At 43.3% G+C, this 14,779-nt stretch overlaps 1 long non-coding RNA gene across 2 annotated transcripts in view; it reads left to right on the top strand.

Annotated features, from left to right (window-relative positions):
• Positions 1 to 14,779, top strand: part of LOC114010912 (uncharacterized) — a 44,105-nt gene that overhangs the window by 21,707 nt on the left and 7,619 nt on the right. The window contains exon 4 of one of the 2 annotated variants that reach the window (XR_008747429.1): positions 3,386 to 4,927. This is a non-coding gene — a long non-coding RNA (uncharacterized LOC114010912). Of the gene's footprint in view, positions 1 to 3,385; positions 5,593 to 14,779 lie in introns of those variants that run through there. The other variant, XR_008747428.1, reaches the window with a different exon arrangement.

Genomic DNA, 14,779 nt, shown 5'->3' with positions numbered 1-14,779 from the left:
AGCTGCTCTAGCTAACTAATGTAACAGCCATTCTGTTCTCTAATCACGTAACTTCCTCTACTGCAGTATTAAAAACCTGTATGGCAATGAGTTCTGCAGAAGAGTGGAAAGTGTTAGGCTAAGAAGTGTCCCTACTTGGTTGTTACACTTCTGTAAAATTCATGGAAGAATCATGAACTGCATTTAATGCTAAAAGTCTGGAGGAAGTACTGATTTCTTTGGCGAGGCTCTTCCCTTGGAGGTGGTTATGGAAGAGGATAATACCTCCTGGAAGTTCAGCTTGTGAAAAACATTCAGAACTTTTTATCCCTTTTACAGAGCTGTCTGAGTGTGGAAAGCTTGTAAGAAAAGTCTCTTTGTGAGATTCCTAAATGGTTGTGGGTTTGTCTTGATTTCTAGTCTTGGAGTGTCAATGTTGGCAGCAACAAGGTTAAGAGGATTATGAACTGTAGGGTTATGTCTGAAGGTGATACTAAAAAATGTTTCTTACTCACTGAAGTCATAACAGGGAATGAAAGACAAATTTTCCATGAACTGTTTATAAATTTTGTGCTGTCAGAACTATGCATGTCCTTACCCCATTAAAGGCCTTGTAGAAGTCTGTGAGGTCACTGTAAGGAGCAAAATGTGAAAATCTGTAGAAGATAAGTTCCAGGAAACTTCGGCTGCTGTCATATGTGCCAGGAAACACCTTTTCTGAGAAAGTACAAGTCTGTCAGCATACTGTTGTAACTGATCTTTCCTTGTCAGCACTCCACAACGTGGCTCTCCCTCAGTCCTGAGCAGCTGCAGAGCATGGGGGATTCGGCATGCAGAGGGCTTTGGAGAGCTGTGGGTACCAGGCAGGGCTAGAGGTCCCTGGTGGCTGTGGGGCTGGTTCGGGCACAGTGAGCTGCTGTTTGCTATGTGGTTCTGGCAGCTACTGGGGTATTCCTGGTAGTGTTACTGGGAGAGCTGTGGTGCTGAGGCATCATGGAAGAGAACAGGTGCCCAAGTGTTTTGGTTCCTTGATTATAAGCTGCAAGCAATACTTGATGTTTCAGAGGAAAGCCAGTACTCTGCTTTGGGAAGCCCAATGACCAAAAGGCTGCGGGGCAACCTCCCCATGTTGTACTTACTCCTGCAAGTGAATTCCTCTCTGACCCAAGGAGGGACAGGCAGATGGCAGAAATTTTAGCACACAGGTGACAAATAGCTACAATTCAACTATGTTGTGAAGCAACCCTGAAAGCAGACCAGTACCTGAAAAAGTAAGTTGAGATTCCAGGATCCTTTTGATGAAGAGGTAGATCGCATGGGATGTGTTTTGTGGAAGCTCTGGAAAGACTTTATCTAAGCCTTGCACTCTGCAAGAGTCAAGAAGTGAGATCTCATAAGCCTGAGATTGTAGAGACTTGTAATAAGTAAATAATAACATTATTTATGATAATATGTAGTGTACATCTTGCCTCAACTGTAATACATTACAGGAACAATGGTAATAACAAGAAGCGCAAAAGGTACAGGCTTTGTAAGTCATGGGGAGAGTTGGCATCCACCTGCCTCATTCAGAGTATGCTGTCCTGCAGCAGGGAACAAAAGGGGTTGGAGGGTATGTGAAGAGACCTAAGTAGAGCACAGTACAGTACATATATGTGTGAAAAATGCTATCTGAGTCTCCTTTACTGCAAAAATCAAATTGAGACTTTTTTTTTTTTTTTAATCCACGTGAATTACTAGCACATACTTATGCTGGGAAAGAAGTTGCTAAAATGTGCACTGCTTTCCTGCAGTACAAGTCTGGCAGGCAGCGCTCCGCAGCACATGATACTCACATGGCTGTGTAGGCTGGGAAGCTGAGGTCTCCTGGGATTAACTCGAGCAGATCCGTGTTTATACTGGGCAAGAGAAATCTTAGGTTCTCCAGGAACCAGAATTCATAGTCAATATCAGCAAATTTATAAAAGTGCTTGGAAAGGTCTGTGAAGAGCGTTGTCAGCATTTCCGTCCTTACTTCATCATTTCTTATGTCCACAATGCCTTCCTGTGGAGAGTGGAAATGTCTGTTACCTGGGAGCTGTTTGGCAGTGGCATGGTGAAGGGGTATCATGACTCCCTTTCATCAGCTTCCTTGTTTTCCCTGGCACCATGATGGAGGACTTTCTTACACATGAAGTGCCTGAGAATCCCTGCCTTTTTAAAGGGAAGAATGATTATAAAGAAAGTTACAGTACCTGTGTCAGAGCCAGATTGAACTTCATCAAGAATTCACTCATTTTAGGCTCTAAGATTTGGGGATTTTCACCCCTCAGGGCATTCAGGACATCTTGCATTGCGGTCACGTTGACCAGCACATCAGAAGTCAGGCTGTATTCCACCAGCTGCTCAATACTCAGGACATCCAGAATTTTGGCCTAGGAAATGCTAATGTCAGCCACTGAAGATGAGTTTATCCCCGCTTCGCTCGAACTAGCTGAATTATTTTTTTCACAGTTTTCACACTTTTCTTTTTGCTAAATGTGTGTATTAGTCTCATGGTTTGTAGAGGTTTGCTTATATCCTGAAGTTATTTTTCACATCCTAGGCAAAGCTATTTCAGCATAGGGAGGAGATTCAAAAAGCTGACATATTTTTGTTTTGACTGTCTGAGGGTGCCTGTTCCAAATAGAAGCTTCTTTGAAAGTCCAGCTAGTTGAAAACATACTATTTCTGGTTTTAGAGTTGCTGAGGAGAAGTGGGAATATATTCCATTACAAATCTTGAAATTAAATCTTTTAGGGGTCTCTAAAAGCCCTAGTTACCCGTATGCAATTGGTGTAGAGATCATACGTACAGGGTCAAAGTTGTTGTTGGTCGCTATGACTTCCTGGAGGGCTATATTATGGAAGAATGTTTTCCAGTTGACTTGTATCCATGCGGTCGTGGACTCGGTTGGACCACCTAAGTAGGAGAAAGATGCAGTGACTCTCAGGAAATTACCCACCACAGTACGTCCTGCTTCTCAAACAATATGTTTATTGCAGAAAAGTGGAAAACTCAGATCCCAATTGACTGAAAGAATAGCTGCATAGTTACTGATACATTGTAGTGTCACTTGTAGCTCAAGGAAGTCTGAGCCACAGATCACTTGGAAAACAGTGAAAAGTAAAAGGGAAATACCAGATTATGCTGGTTGGGTTCCTTTACTCCTTCTCGGACATCCACTTCTGACTAGTGCTGGATACAGGGTGCTGAACTAGGTGGAATTTGTGTTTTTTTCAAAGGGAAATGAGATTTTGTACCTTGAGAAGGTAAAATCAATGTAATAAATACCAAGAGAGAGAAAGAGAAGAAAGACAAATGAGGATACTCAGATCAGGTCAAGATGACAGAGATGTCCCTTAATCCTTCTTTTTTCAGTTTCCAGGAATATACATCATAATCTTGCAACAGTCACCAGAGACCAACAAAGCATCCTGGTGTGAGGGGAACATTGGAAAGACAGCATTTTCCCACTTGGACAGCCTTGGTAGTGCACTAATGCTTGCCTTTTTATACAAGCCAATATTGCTGTGGTTGAATGCATCCTGGAAGAAGTCTGTCAGCTGAGCCCTTGTTTTCCTGGAAGAATCTGTTAGCAGAGCCAGCTGGGGTGTGCGATTCCCAATATTACCTTTCAAGTTCAGAAGGTTCTGTGCAATCCAGAGTGCTACGTCTCTTCTAGAGGACTCAGTCATGTATTCGTAAGTGTTATCAAGTGCAGTAACACTGGATGAACAAGAAAAAGGACCCAGGTGAAATACATATGGTGACAGAGTCTTTGTAACTTTGTCTAATTTGAGCCTTGGACAAGACAACCAGTCTCTTCTCCAAAATACTGGGGCCCATTCCTTCTGGAAATTTCTGCTGAGGGACTTAATACTCCATCCTTATTGTACAAATAGCATCTGTGGACCAAGGCCTAGATTTGATATGGCCCAGCTCTAACTTCCCCTCAAACTTATCAGAAAAGAGCTGTGAAAAAGTACTCAAACAGAGCCATCCAGGCCAACAGCACATCAGCTGTCTCACATTTCAACCTGACTCCATGAAGGACAGTGTTGCCCTGTTTACTGGCTGAAGAGAGATCCCAGTGAAGCCCAGAAGACTTACACAGCAACGAAGGAGTCATAATCCTGTGGCACAACAAGGGCGAGGGTGGATTCATTGATGACAGGACTCAGGAAGTGCAACCCATTTTGGAATGTGATGTTCCAGTCAGCGGCAGTGTATGTCTTCATTTGCTCGGACATGCTGGTCAGGTATTGCAGTAGGAGCAGCTGAGCAATCTCATCATTTGGCAGGACTGTGATCTTACGCTGGAACAAAATTATGTGATGAACACATTGCTGTTAGGGCAATCAGAACTGCAATGCTACAGTTGGGGAGGGGGCTCTTTAAGTGGTTTTCTGGGCCAGAATTTTAGGAATTCAAAATGGAAGTGAACAATACTCTGAAGAGTGCAGTCTGTGTCACTGAAAGGACCTGATGTGTACAGATGTTTAAAGGTTACTGTTGCAACAGTGTACTTTCAAAATCATGGTATTTGCAAAGCCTTTTTTTCACCTAACAACTTAAGGTGGCAGGTATCTGCAGGGGAGGTGGAGATTGCAGAGAACATGGGTGGTGTTTACCGTGGTTGCAGCCTTGGCAAACTGTGTCAGAATCCTCTGAACATCCTCAGCTTCACTTTGCTGGAAGAACTGGACAAGCTGGACTGCTGCATCCATACGGGTCAGTGTGTCTGAGTATACCATCATGTCACCAATCTGAGTGGGAGTGAGGAGGTCCAAAATTGCATACTGGAGGAGGAGAGAGGAGATGAATTCTGTTACCCCACACCTGGGCAATTTAACGTCCATCTTTTCTGGCACATCCTCTCTTGAGTGCAAAGGCAGCCTGGATATATACAGACTTACCGCATCAAAAGGTTGGTGGTAGAGTGAAACCAATTGAGTGTAAGGTGCTTCTGTGCAGAATTTTCCAAAGAACTGTAATACCCAGTCTCTGGTTGTGGCTTGGGTGGAGCAGGCAGGACCTATGGTGAGGGCACAGAAAAACAGGTAACATGGGAGAGTGGATTCAAGTACACATCAGTACCCAGGATTGCTAGAGCACCTTGAAGGAAAAGAAAGGCTTGAAGTCCCTGATTTTGATGGCTTATGCATCAGTCCTCCAGTGACATGCTCTGCCTTCTTTTATTTTCATACTGTGGGCAGGAGTGAGTTCTGAGAAGAGACACCTGTTCCTTAATCAAGCAGTTCAGAAGGTATTGAGCAAAGAAAGAAATTAGCTCTGTCCCACAACTTGCAGAAGGTGACAGGGCTCACAGAGAATTAGCTGAACTGATAGATATTACCAGTGAGCTCGGACTTCTGGGTGAGGAATGCCACAATGTAGTTATATATGTCCATTTTGCTAGCTGTAGGGATTTCAGAGAAGACTGTATTGATTCCAGTAATCCTGTAGAAGAAAGTAACCCGGTGTAAATGAAGGACTTTTGGGAGCCAACCCCATTTGCTGAGTAGTTCTCATGAAATATTTTGGGGTTGTTCTCTCTGGCTGCCTTGAAAATAAATGTATTGGAAGAATCAATGTGAAGTATTGAAAGCCTGGCTTCATTGTTGCCTGGGGAGTTTGTCATTGGTTTTAGTGGAGGCAAAGTGAGTCCAAATTGGGGTCTTCTAAATATCTTGTCCCTAGAAAATGTTTGAAGTCCAATTAATACCTGAATTCAGGAGCTTGTGGGCTGATACATAAAGTAAATAAAAGCCAAATAAAGTGACCTGCCAAAACATACAAGACAAAATGAGTGAGAAAAGTGGGAGTAACTCTTCTGGCCTTTTTCGGTAAGCATGGCAGCATGTTCCCTCCTTTTGCAGTTCATTCACTGCACTGAATTATTCTTTTACTAAATAGTTTAAATCTCAAGTAATACGAAACAGCCTCAGGCAGGGCAACCATGACTCACAGAGACTTGTAGGAACTGCAGGACATCGTGTTGGGGATGCCCTGAAGGATGGTGGCATGAATGCCTGGCAGAACAGCCACGAGCCTCTTCTGAAACCAGAGTTGGTAGTCGTCGTCTGTGAAGGTGGGGAGCGCAGAACGGAGCTGTTCCACTGTTCGTGCCAACATGGTGCGCTTCACCGCCATGGAGATATTGAAGGTGTTGGCAGAAGGCTGCAGCAGGAACACAAAATGCAACTGTAAGGCTCTAGGGCAATATTTGAAAACTGAGAAGAGTATTTCTGGGTGGTGCAGTTTCTATTTCTAACCCAACAGTAATAGCAAATCGTGCTACATCCGTAAGGATTTTACAGCATTGTAACAGTGCAGCCAAGACCTGACTGAATTACCGTTAAGCATCAAGTTACATGCAAAATTTCTGGCAAAATCAGCGTAGAAGAACAGAGATTTTTGTTTATGTTCCCACCTTGATCTTCTGCAGCAGGGAAATGTTTTGAAACTAATGCAGCACAGTAGGAGAAACAAACTTTTGTGTTCTCCTCTAGACCTTCAGTTTTCAGGGATGGCATTCTTCTGTATTTGGGAATTATTTGAGGCAGCCAAGCAGGTACAGCTCCCGCTGCTTACACAAGAATGAAGAGGTTTTCTGACTTACTTCTGATCTATGATATAAATATATTCCCTGACACCTCAGCACAAGTCCTGTATTTTATAGCAAAAAATATAAGCTATGTAGCACTGTTTTATAGTTCAGTTCCTACTGAGCCTCAGGAAATGGTTTGGTCAGCTGTTTTCTTTGACAGGTGTGTTATTTTCACTGTTGAGATCGTTTTCTCATTTCATGCCATTATTGTTTAAGGGAGAATTACAGGTCTGACTCTCAGCCCTTTGCTACTCTTCTAGCTGTCACCTGGTGGCTACTGCACCTTGTGTCTTGGTGCAGGCTGTCAGTGGCCATTAACGGCAGCTTAAATGGATATGCTGGGCTAGGAACTGTGACACCTGAGAAACAGGCATACAGTCTTTTCTGTCACCTCTGCTGCAGAGCCTGGAACAGGACCAGAGATTTCAGATATCCCTTGCTTTCAGCTCTTGTTGAGCTTTGTTGCCTCTCAGAGAGTGCTGAGCACCCTGCAAAGCCAGGCCCCAGGGGTGCACTAAAGGACCCATGTTGGTGTGACAAAGCTGCTAAAGTGTCTGAAGCTCCTGCTGCCACCAGGAGGGGCTTCCAGCAGCTCTGTGAGTACAGCCCAGGTGAGACTCTGCCTCCACACTAGAGTTGCTTTCTCATCAAAAAAGGTGGGAGCAGATGGATGCTGAACTGTTTCATTCTTTGCTATTTTAAGGGGGGGGGGGGGGTAGTAACATTTACAACTTTGCAGGCCAGAGGCTAGCTTTATATCATTCCAGGCATGTGCTTTATCTTCTGGATGAATGTGGAGAATTAAAGGCAGTTGCTCTGGTGTAAAGCTAGCTGTCATAGTCCTGGGAAAAGCCGAGTTAGTCATGATGCCATAACCCAGTAGGAAGTCTTCTCTCTGTGATCAGATCTTACCTGAGGGAGAGACCTCCAGATTCTGAGTCTTGCAGACTGAGACTTTGTATATCTTCTGTTGGCCTGATAAAAGGTATTGTATTTACAAGGAGCCAAGAAGGGCTCTTAGCTAATTACTTATTAAAGGAACCTCAGGAAGTAATTGGCACTGGGTGCACAGTCAGAACTATGTGGGAGAGGAGTTACTACAGCCTGAGCCAAAGACAAATTGTAAACTGTGAATTAAAATGATGTAAATTAATGGTGCTTTAGGGGGCTCTTTGAGCCTTACCCTTTTACAAAGGCTGGAGATCTGGCCTGTGTGTTTCAGCCAGTCTGAGATGGGAAGGGGTTGGTGGCAGTTTTGTCAAACCAGAGCACAGACTTAAGTATGTGAGGAATGCAATGGCATAATCTCTTTTTGGCCTTGAATCTGTTGCAAGGTTCCCTGGCAAACCTGTTGTATCACCTTCCTTTTACTCTCGGTTACTGCACATGTACCATGGGAAGACTTCTGTCCTCACAGACCTCTCCCACAGAGCCCCATTAACCAGCTGTCTGCAGTTACCTCCTCTAAAGCAGAGTTAAACTCATCCCAGTAAACAGCCAGCTCCTGGAGACCTGGCAGCTTGGTTAACCTGTCAAAGATTCGTTCAATGTTAGCAACAGAGCTGAGCATGTCTTGGGACAGTGTTAACTGGGCAAGCTGGACGGCAGTCAACTCCTCCAGGAGCACCATCTAGAACAGAGAGAGAGAATTAATTATAAGTGTACATTTGTATTTTCTTGGATTGACATTGTTGGCATGTGTGTCCACAGCTTTGCTGCACACCTTGTCCTCGAGGACGAGGACTCTTTCTCTTCTGGCAGATGTAGGTTATGATATATAATGTTTGTGATGGAGCAATGGTGTGAGGCTGAAACAGACTGTTCTGGTTTTTGTAGTCTTGAAATAGGAGAGAGTCTTTGCAGCAGAAGTGTTAGGTTTTAATGAATAAGATTCATTTTGGAAAGGCTGGTGAAAGATTGTGGGTGTTTGCTTGGCCCAGATGAGCTGGATAGCTCTTGGATCTCCTTCTTTTGTTGAGGTGAGAGTGAGACAGGCCCCAGTTTAGGCTTCTCTGGTACACTCCATGGAAATATCCCTTCAGTGCCCCATGGAAAACAAACCAAGTTGTCTAATAACCATCTCTGACAGACAGAGGATCTGGATCAGATACAGAGATCCTTTAGTTGCCATGCAGGTGCTCTAGCTGTGCACCCGTCCTTTCTGCTGGGTGTTGTGTTAAGGGAAAATGAACCAACTGGCCAGGGTTTGTTGGAATTGAAGTGCATGGGAATAATCAGAAACTAGTTGAACTCTTCTTGTAGCAGAGGGGAAAGTCCTCTCTCTCCTGAGAAGGATGGAAAAAATTCCATTGTTTCTAATTAAGGAGGAAAGGGCAACACATTTTCCATTCATGCCTGTTCTTCAAGCTGTTTTGTAATACTCTCTGGCTGTCAGGCTATAAATCCCACTATTAATTGTGTGACTATCTAAAAAAAAGGAATAGTTTTGCTCTGTGACAAAGTGTCTAAATCAGTAGTCTTACCCCAGTAAAGTTTTCATAGGCAGCAACAAAGTCTGTGATGTTAGCTATGGATCTGAATCTCCGGAAGTTAAACATCATCCAGTTTTCATCCATCTCACAATCTAAAACGCAGCAATAACAAATCATTTATGTTTCAGTTTAAGACTCACAAAACCAAAGATCATTCCAGGGTATTTATGGAAATGATAGAGGAAGTATTTCCAATTACCATGCATCTAAGCAGTGAATCACCAGGTTCGATTAGGGTAGCTCATGTTGGTGCAGTTCCTGAAAGACTGTCACAAAGTAGTGACTAGTGATTTCATGGAAATCAGGACACTGCTGCTTCGTTACATTTCAACTTTTATTCCTTACAAACATTGTAAGACAAAGATGTTGAACAGGGAACATAATTCAGTGGTTCAGTAGGTCTTAAAAGCAGTTTGTGCTTATAATAAGTATGCAATTAATTTTTTTTTTTTAAATTTGCCCTTCCCTTCAGTCAACAAGAAATTCTGGTGTTGCTGCTTTATAGGGACAAGGGCTGCTCTCCACTTTGTATTGGGGAAGCTGCACTGAGGTGGAACTGGCTTATTGAGCTGTAATTGGAGTGCAACATTTACAGTCAACAAAAACCATGGCTCCAGATTACTGAAAACTCCTAGGCAGAGGAGAAATCCACATGCCAGCAAGGTCTGAGGGAAACCAGATGCCTGAACAAACTCAGTGGGAAGAAAAGGCTCACCTAAGCGAGCAATAGTTTGGACAATCCATTGGGTTATGTCAGTCTTTGTCTCTGTTGTCATGTCATCAAACGCGTAGTCCAAACCTCTCACTCTGCAGGTCAAGGAGAGAGGAGACACGTCAGCATCACTTACTTTCCGTGACGTTCACAGACCCAAGCTAATAACATTTTTAGCGCAGGTAGTTAGAAATGTCTTCTTTGATGGGACAGATGAATTCACAACTCTTCCTCTCGCTTGTCCGTCAGATCCCTCCCCGTAGCTACAGTGACATTCTCCTTTACAGTGCACACAGATGAGAGAAACTGAGCTGGACTTATACTCACATCACTTGTAAGAGTGGGCAGTCACTGACAGCAGGCAGTGTCATTAATTCATTGTGAGTGATGGAGCCTAGATAAAAGGTCAGTGTCCCGTTGAACAGGGATTCCAAGTCTGTTCTTGTCATTGAGGCAAAATGTGGCTTCAGGATCTGGAAAATGCCTTTGAGCATTATGTCACGAACCCCAGTGCTTGTTATGCTTTCCTTGTGCATCTAGGGAGAAGAAAAAATGGGAAGTGATGTGCTACTGGAGTGTGACAGAGATGCTTATCTTTCAGTCTCAGTTATGTGTATTAGTGTGGCTTTGTTCTTGCAGATATGAACAGCAGATTTTGTGATACATGGCTGGGTAGTGAAAATGAAAATGTGCTGGGCTGTTTTCCTTTTTTCTTTTTCCCCCCTGCTGCTGCTTAATCAGAGAAACTTGATCATTCTGCTTGTTTGGAATCATACCGTTATATTGTTTTATAGAAATCTGCTTTGGAGAAATCTATTGATGATTGTGCAGTCAGGAGCAAGGGCAAATGAAAATGAGACCCAACAAGAGAAAGGATGGTGCCTAGAGTCTGCAGCTGGAGGAGCTCTCTTACCTGTGCTGCAAGAGAATTAACTTCATGCAGAAAGGTGTGTAGTTCAGAGACATTCCGCGTTTGGAGGGTTTTCATGATCTCTGTAACATCTGTCTCTGCGTTGGCCCTGGTGTTGTCAGTCAGGATACAGGAGGTGATGAGTAGCTTTCCTAGCTGCACTGAAGTTAGCATATCTGTCACCTCAAACTAAAAAGGAAAGGAGAAGAATGTCATTGTAGAGGCAGTTAAATGCCCCCACCAGCTTTTGCCTTTTGGCATGTGAGTGGCTGCTCAGAAGCTTACAGGTAACCCCAGGCCGAGGACAATGCCCTACTGCCATTGCAGAGCAACACAACGGAGCAGCCTTGTGGAATCCCAATGTAAGCTTTGCTTGGTGTGATACCTACTCCGTTGAAGCTGGGGTTGAGGCGGAGGAGATCACTGTAGTCAGCGTAAATACTAGAGAAGCCAAAGTTGTCCTCTAACCAGTCTCGACTGTTAGCAGTGGTGAATGTACAGGCTACTCCTGCAAGAGACAGGGTGTTGGGAGGTCAGAAGTTGACAGCCTGTTGGCAGGAGAGAGGGAAGCTTTGTCTAACGTCAGATGCTCATTTATGCAAGACAGCCAGAGAGGCATGTGCTCCTGGAAAAATAGAAGGTGAGGTGGAAATGGTGCTGTAGCCACAGCTGGGCCTTGAAGAAGCTCAGAGTGGATGTAGGAAGTAGAAAGTGGTGCTCAGGAGTGCCAATGAAGAGGTTGAAGTTTCATCCTAAATTCAGATACTAGAATCGTCCCACCCTTCTGCAGTTTAGCTTGGCCATGCCATACCAGAGAGTACTCCTGGTGTAGTTCACCCAAGACGAGGCAAGGGTCTGCTTGTTTTTGTGAATTTTGTTGTAATCTTGAAAATATGAGTATTACTGCTCATGTGTTGCTCAAAACTAGTGTAAGGTTTTAGTATTAAAGTACTCAGAGGATCATAAAGGAAAGTAATATGCGGTAATCTGTTACCTTCTTTTGCTGCTTGCCTGTTGAGAAAATCCATTCTGGCTTGGTATACAGCTCTCTGTGTGTCAGGATCTAACTCATGGTGCACAGAATTCAGTCCTTTATAGCTGTATATTGACAAAAATGAAATGTGATTTCAGTGTTTCACATCAAGTAGTTCTGAGCCATGCTGTACCAAAAAAAAAAAAAAGGAATACTTTTTAAAGCCTAAGATAACTTTACCCAGTGAGAGATAAGTAAAACAGTTTTGAACCTTGTAGAAGATTAATGTTCACTTGTGTTGAGGTGCTTTGTTCATATATCTTCTGGGCAAGTTTAGCCTATGCTAATAGTTATTTTCATTGTGCTGTACTGCTTTTTCTGGAGAGACATAACATCATTTATCTTATGGTCATAATCTAAAAGTACTCATTTCAAAATCTCCAGGGCAACATTTGACAACATGAGAAGTGCTGCAGGTTTGTTTTCATGGTAGTCTTAGCAGTGACAGGTAATAAAAATAGTCGCAAGGCTGGCAGTGCTGAGCCATGTTTATGTATTATCTCTGCTAACTTAATTTCTTAGTAAGTGCATATGACAGGTATACTCACATATCTTGGAAATCAGTGCAGCCTATTTTCGTTGGGAAGAGTCTTAATATATTTGCATCAGTAACAGCCAACATCCTTTTCAGTTTCACCTGAAACAAGTCTTTCAAGGAGGGTGAGCACAGATCTGGGAAGTTCTCTCTGACTTTGGTTAAAATGGTCTCCAGCATTGAGTACATTGCATTGTGGTCAAGCGGAGGAGTCAGTCTTAAAGCTGATAACTCGGTTAAGTAGTCTTCCAGGTAGAGGACATTATTGGTGCTGAGCACTTGTGCGATGGCAGCGGCTAAGCTGCTGTTGGAGAGCACATGGCTGAGGACTGTAAGCTGAGCTAGCTGGCTGGCGGTGAGCACCTCAAGAGCTGTAAACTGGGAACAGAGAGGCATGACTAAAGACCCAGGGCAAGGGTTAAACTACTGAACAAGTTGCCATGTGAGCTAAATTCTTCCATACAACACTGTAATTACCAGATTGTTGAATATATGAGGTAAGGTTAGTAGGTGCCATGTGGGTGTGGACTGCTGAAGCCTGTTCACTGACCTGTAGTTCTAACCACCAATACTACAATCCATAGGCAAGTAAAAGTTTCAGTCACTTTATCCCCCTGCTTATCTGTTGCTTGAGTGTTCACAGCCTGCTGGGTGAAACAACTGGAGGAAACCTTATTTTCAAAGTGATTTCTTACCCCATCAAAGCTGCTCCAGCAAGAAGTGAGATCATTATATGATGCATGACTTTGGAAACTCTTCCAGTTGGTCAGTAGCCACTCTTTTGCTGAATTTTTTTCGCAAACTAAAAACATAAAATAACTTGTTATTTCTTGATGGACAGATAAGGGTTGGTCTCCTATGAGGCCATGGGTATGGAAAAGGCTTGGAGGGAGGGTACGGGGAAAAATAAGATTAATTTGATCCAAAAAACATCATTGTCACTGATCTTCTGTCCTCTAACATAATGATTTGACATGAGTTCAGAAAAGCTTTTTAAATTATCTCATTGTGCTGCTGGAAGCAAGGGTATGTTACTGAATCATTTTCGTTAGAGTACTTTATCATCTGATCTTAACAGCTAATTCTTATTCTGCAGACAATAGATGTTAGTAGTTTATACTGGTATCTGTTGAATCTATTGCAATTATATCAGGAAAATTTGGACTGTAAATACTGATCACTAACCCTGTGTAGTAAGGAATCTTCTGATCCAGTCAGCTACCAGTTGCCTTGTGCTGTTGTCCATCTCAGAATAAGCCGTGTCCAGAGCTTGAACCCTAGAATTCAAAAGGGACCGATGAGACAAAAGCCATTGCCAAGTGCTGATATGTATAACAATTTGTTAGCTCATAGTGCCCTTAATTTCCTTCTTTAAGATGAACATTAGAAATTCTGTTTGGGTGCGTGACAGAAACTAAGATAACCCTTCATGTTCTAAGGTGAATTTGTAGAGCTCTTCCCATATCCCAGCTAATTCCTTCACATCTCCATCCTGCTTCACGCTGCTTCCCAAGTTTCTACCCATTTCCACTCATCTCCTTCACCAGCTTCTCTCTGTGGGAGAGGTCCTCAAGAGGCACAGAATGTAATAGTAAAAAATGGTATTTATGTCTAATAAATATCTGCTGCTTTCTTATATGGCTGGAACAGAAACCTGCTTACATCTACCTCCCGAACAGCAGTGAAGGTGTGTGAGGCACAGATGAGTATTACATATGGTTGTACCCTATACAATCATGTGACACTGATTCCAGTAAGCACACCACACTGTCTGGACAGTGTGCTACCTTTGTATTGCTCTTTGCTGGTAGCTTTCACAGACTGGGCTCTGGGATCTTGTTCTATCTTCCTTTTTTTTCTAGCCCTATCTTAACTCTTCTGTGGATCAATCTTAATAGCACCAATTAGGAACAGAGATAACTGGCAGGAAAATAGACATCAAAATTCAAATCTTAAAAAGCCCTGTTTTGACAATGCAATGCATTTCCTGGTTCTGTCAAACCACGCGCTCGTGCATACCATCTAATTAGACCCTGAGCTTAGAACAGACATACACTGTGGCTAGGCCATCACAAGTGACTGGAAGCTGTGCCATGCAGTCCAGGATGTTGGTGCCGATGGAGGGAAGGTAGGCATGCAGGGTCTCCTGGAACCAGGATGCCAGGAAACCTGCATTTGCAACTTTAGGATCAGACTTCATGACTTCCCATGCTGCATTTAACATGAAGGCTTTGGTGGCAGATGCAACCTGGTCACTGCGGACCTGAAAACAAGAGAGAAAATTCTCAAAGTATTGCTAATGTGTTACGGGTATTATTGCCATGCTTAGGGGTAGTGCCAAGACTAGAAACTCTTTGTGGCAGATTCTGCACAAACACTGGGACAAGAGTGCTGTCCTTTTCCCAGGATCTTCAAGTTGATTCTCGTCATGCTTGTCCAACTGTAACTGGCTTGGCTCTTCTTGAGAAGATCTAGAAATTGCCTTTG

This window comes from Falco peregrinus, chromosome 5 (genome assembly GCF_023634155.1).
Source record: "Falco peregrinus isolate bFalPer1 chromosome 5, bFalPer1.pri, whole genome shotgun sequence".
Classification (NCBI taxonomy): Eukaryota; Metazoa; Chordata; class Aves; order Falconiformes; family Falconidae; genus Falco; species Falco peregrinus.
Note: the sequence above shows the minus strand (reverse complement) of the source record. Positions and strands in the feature narration are given on the sequence as shown.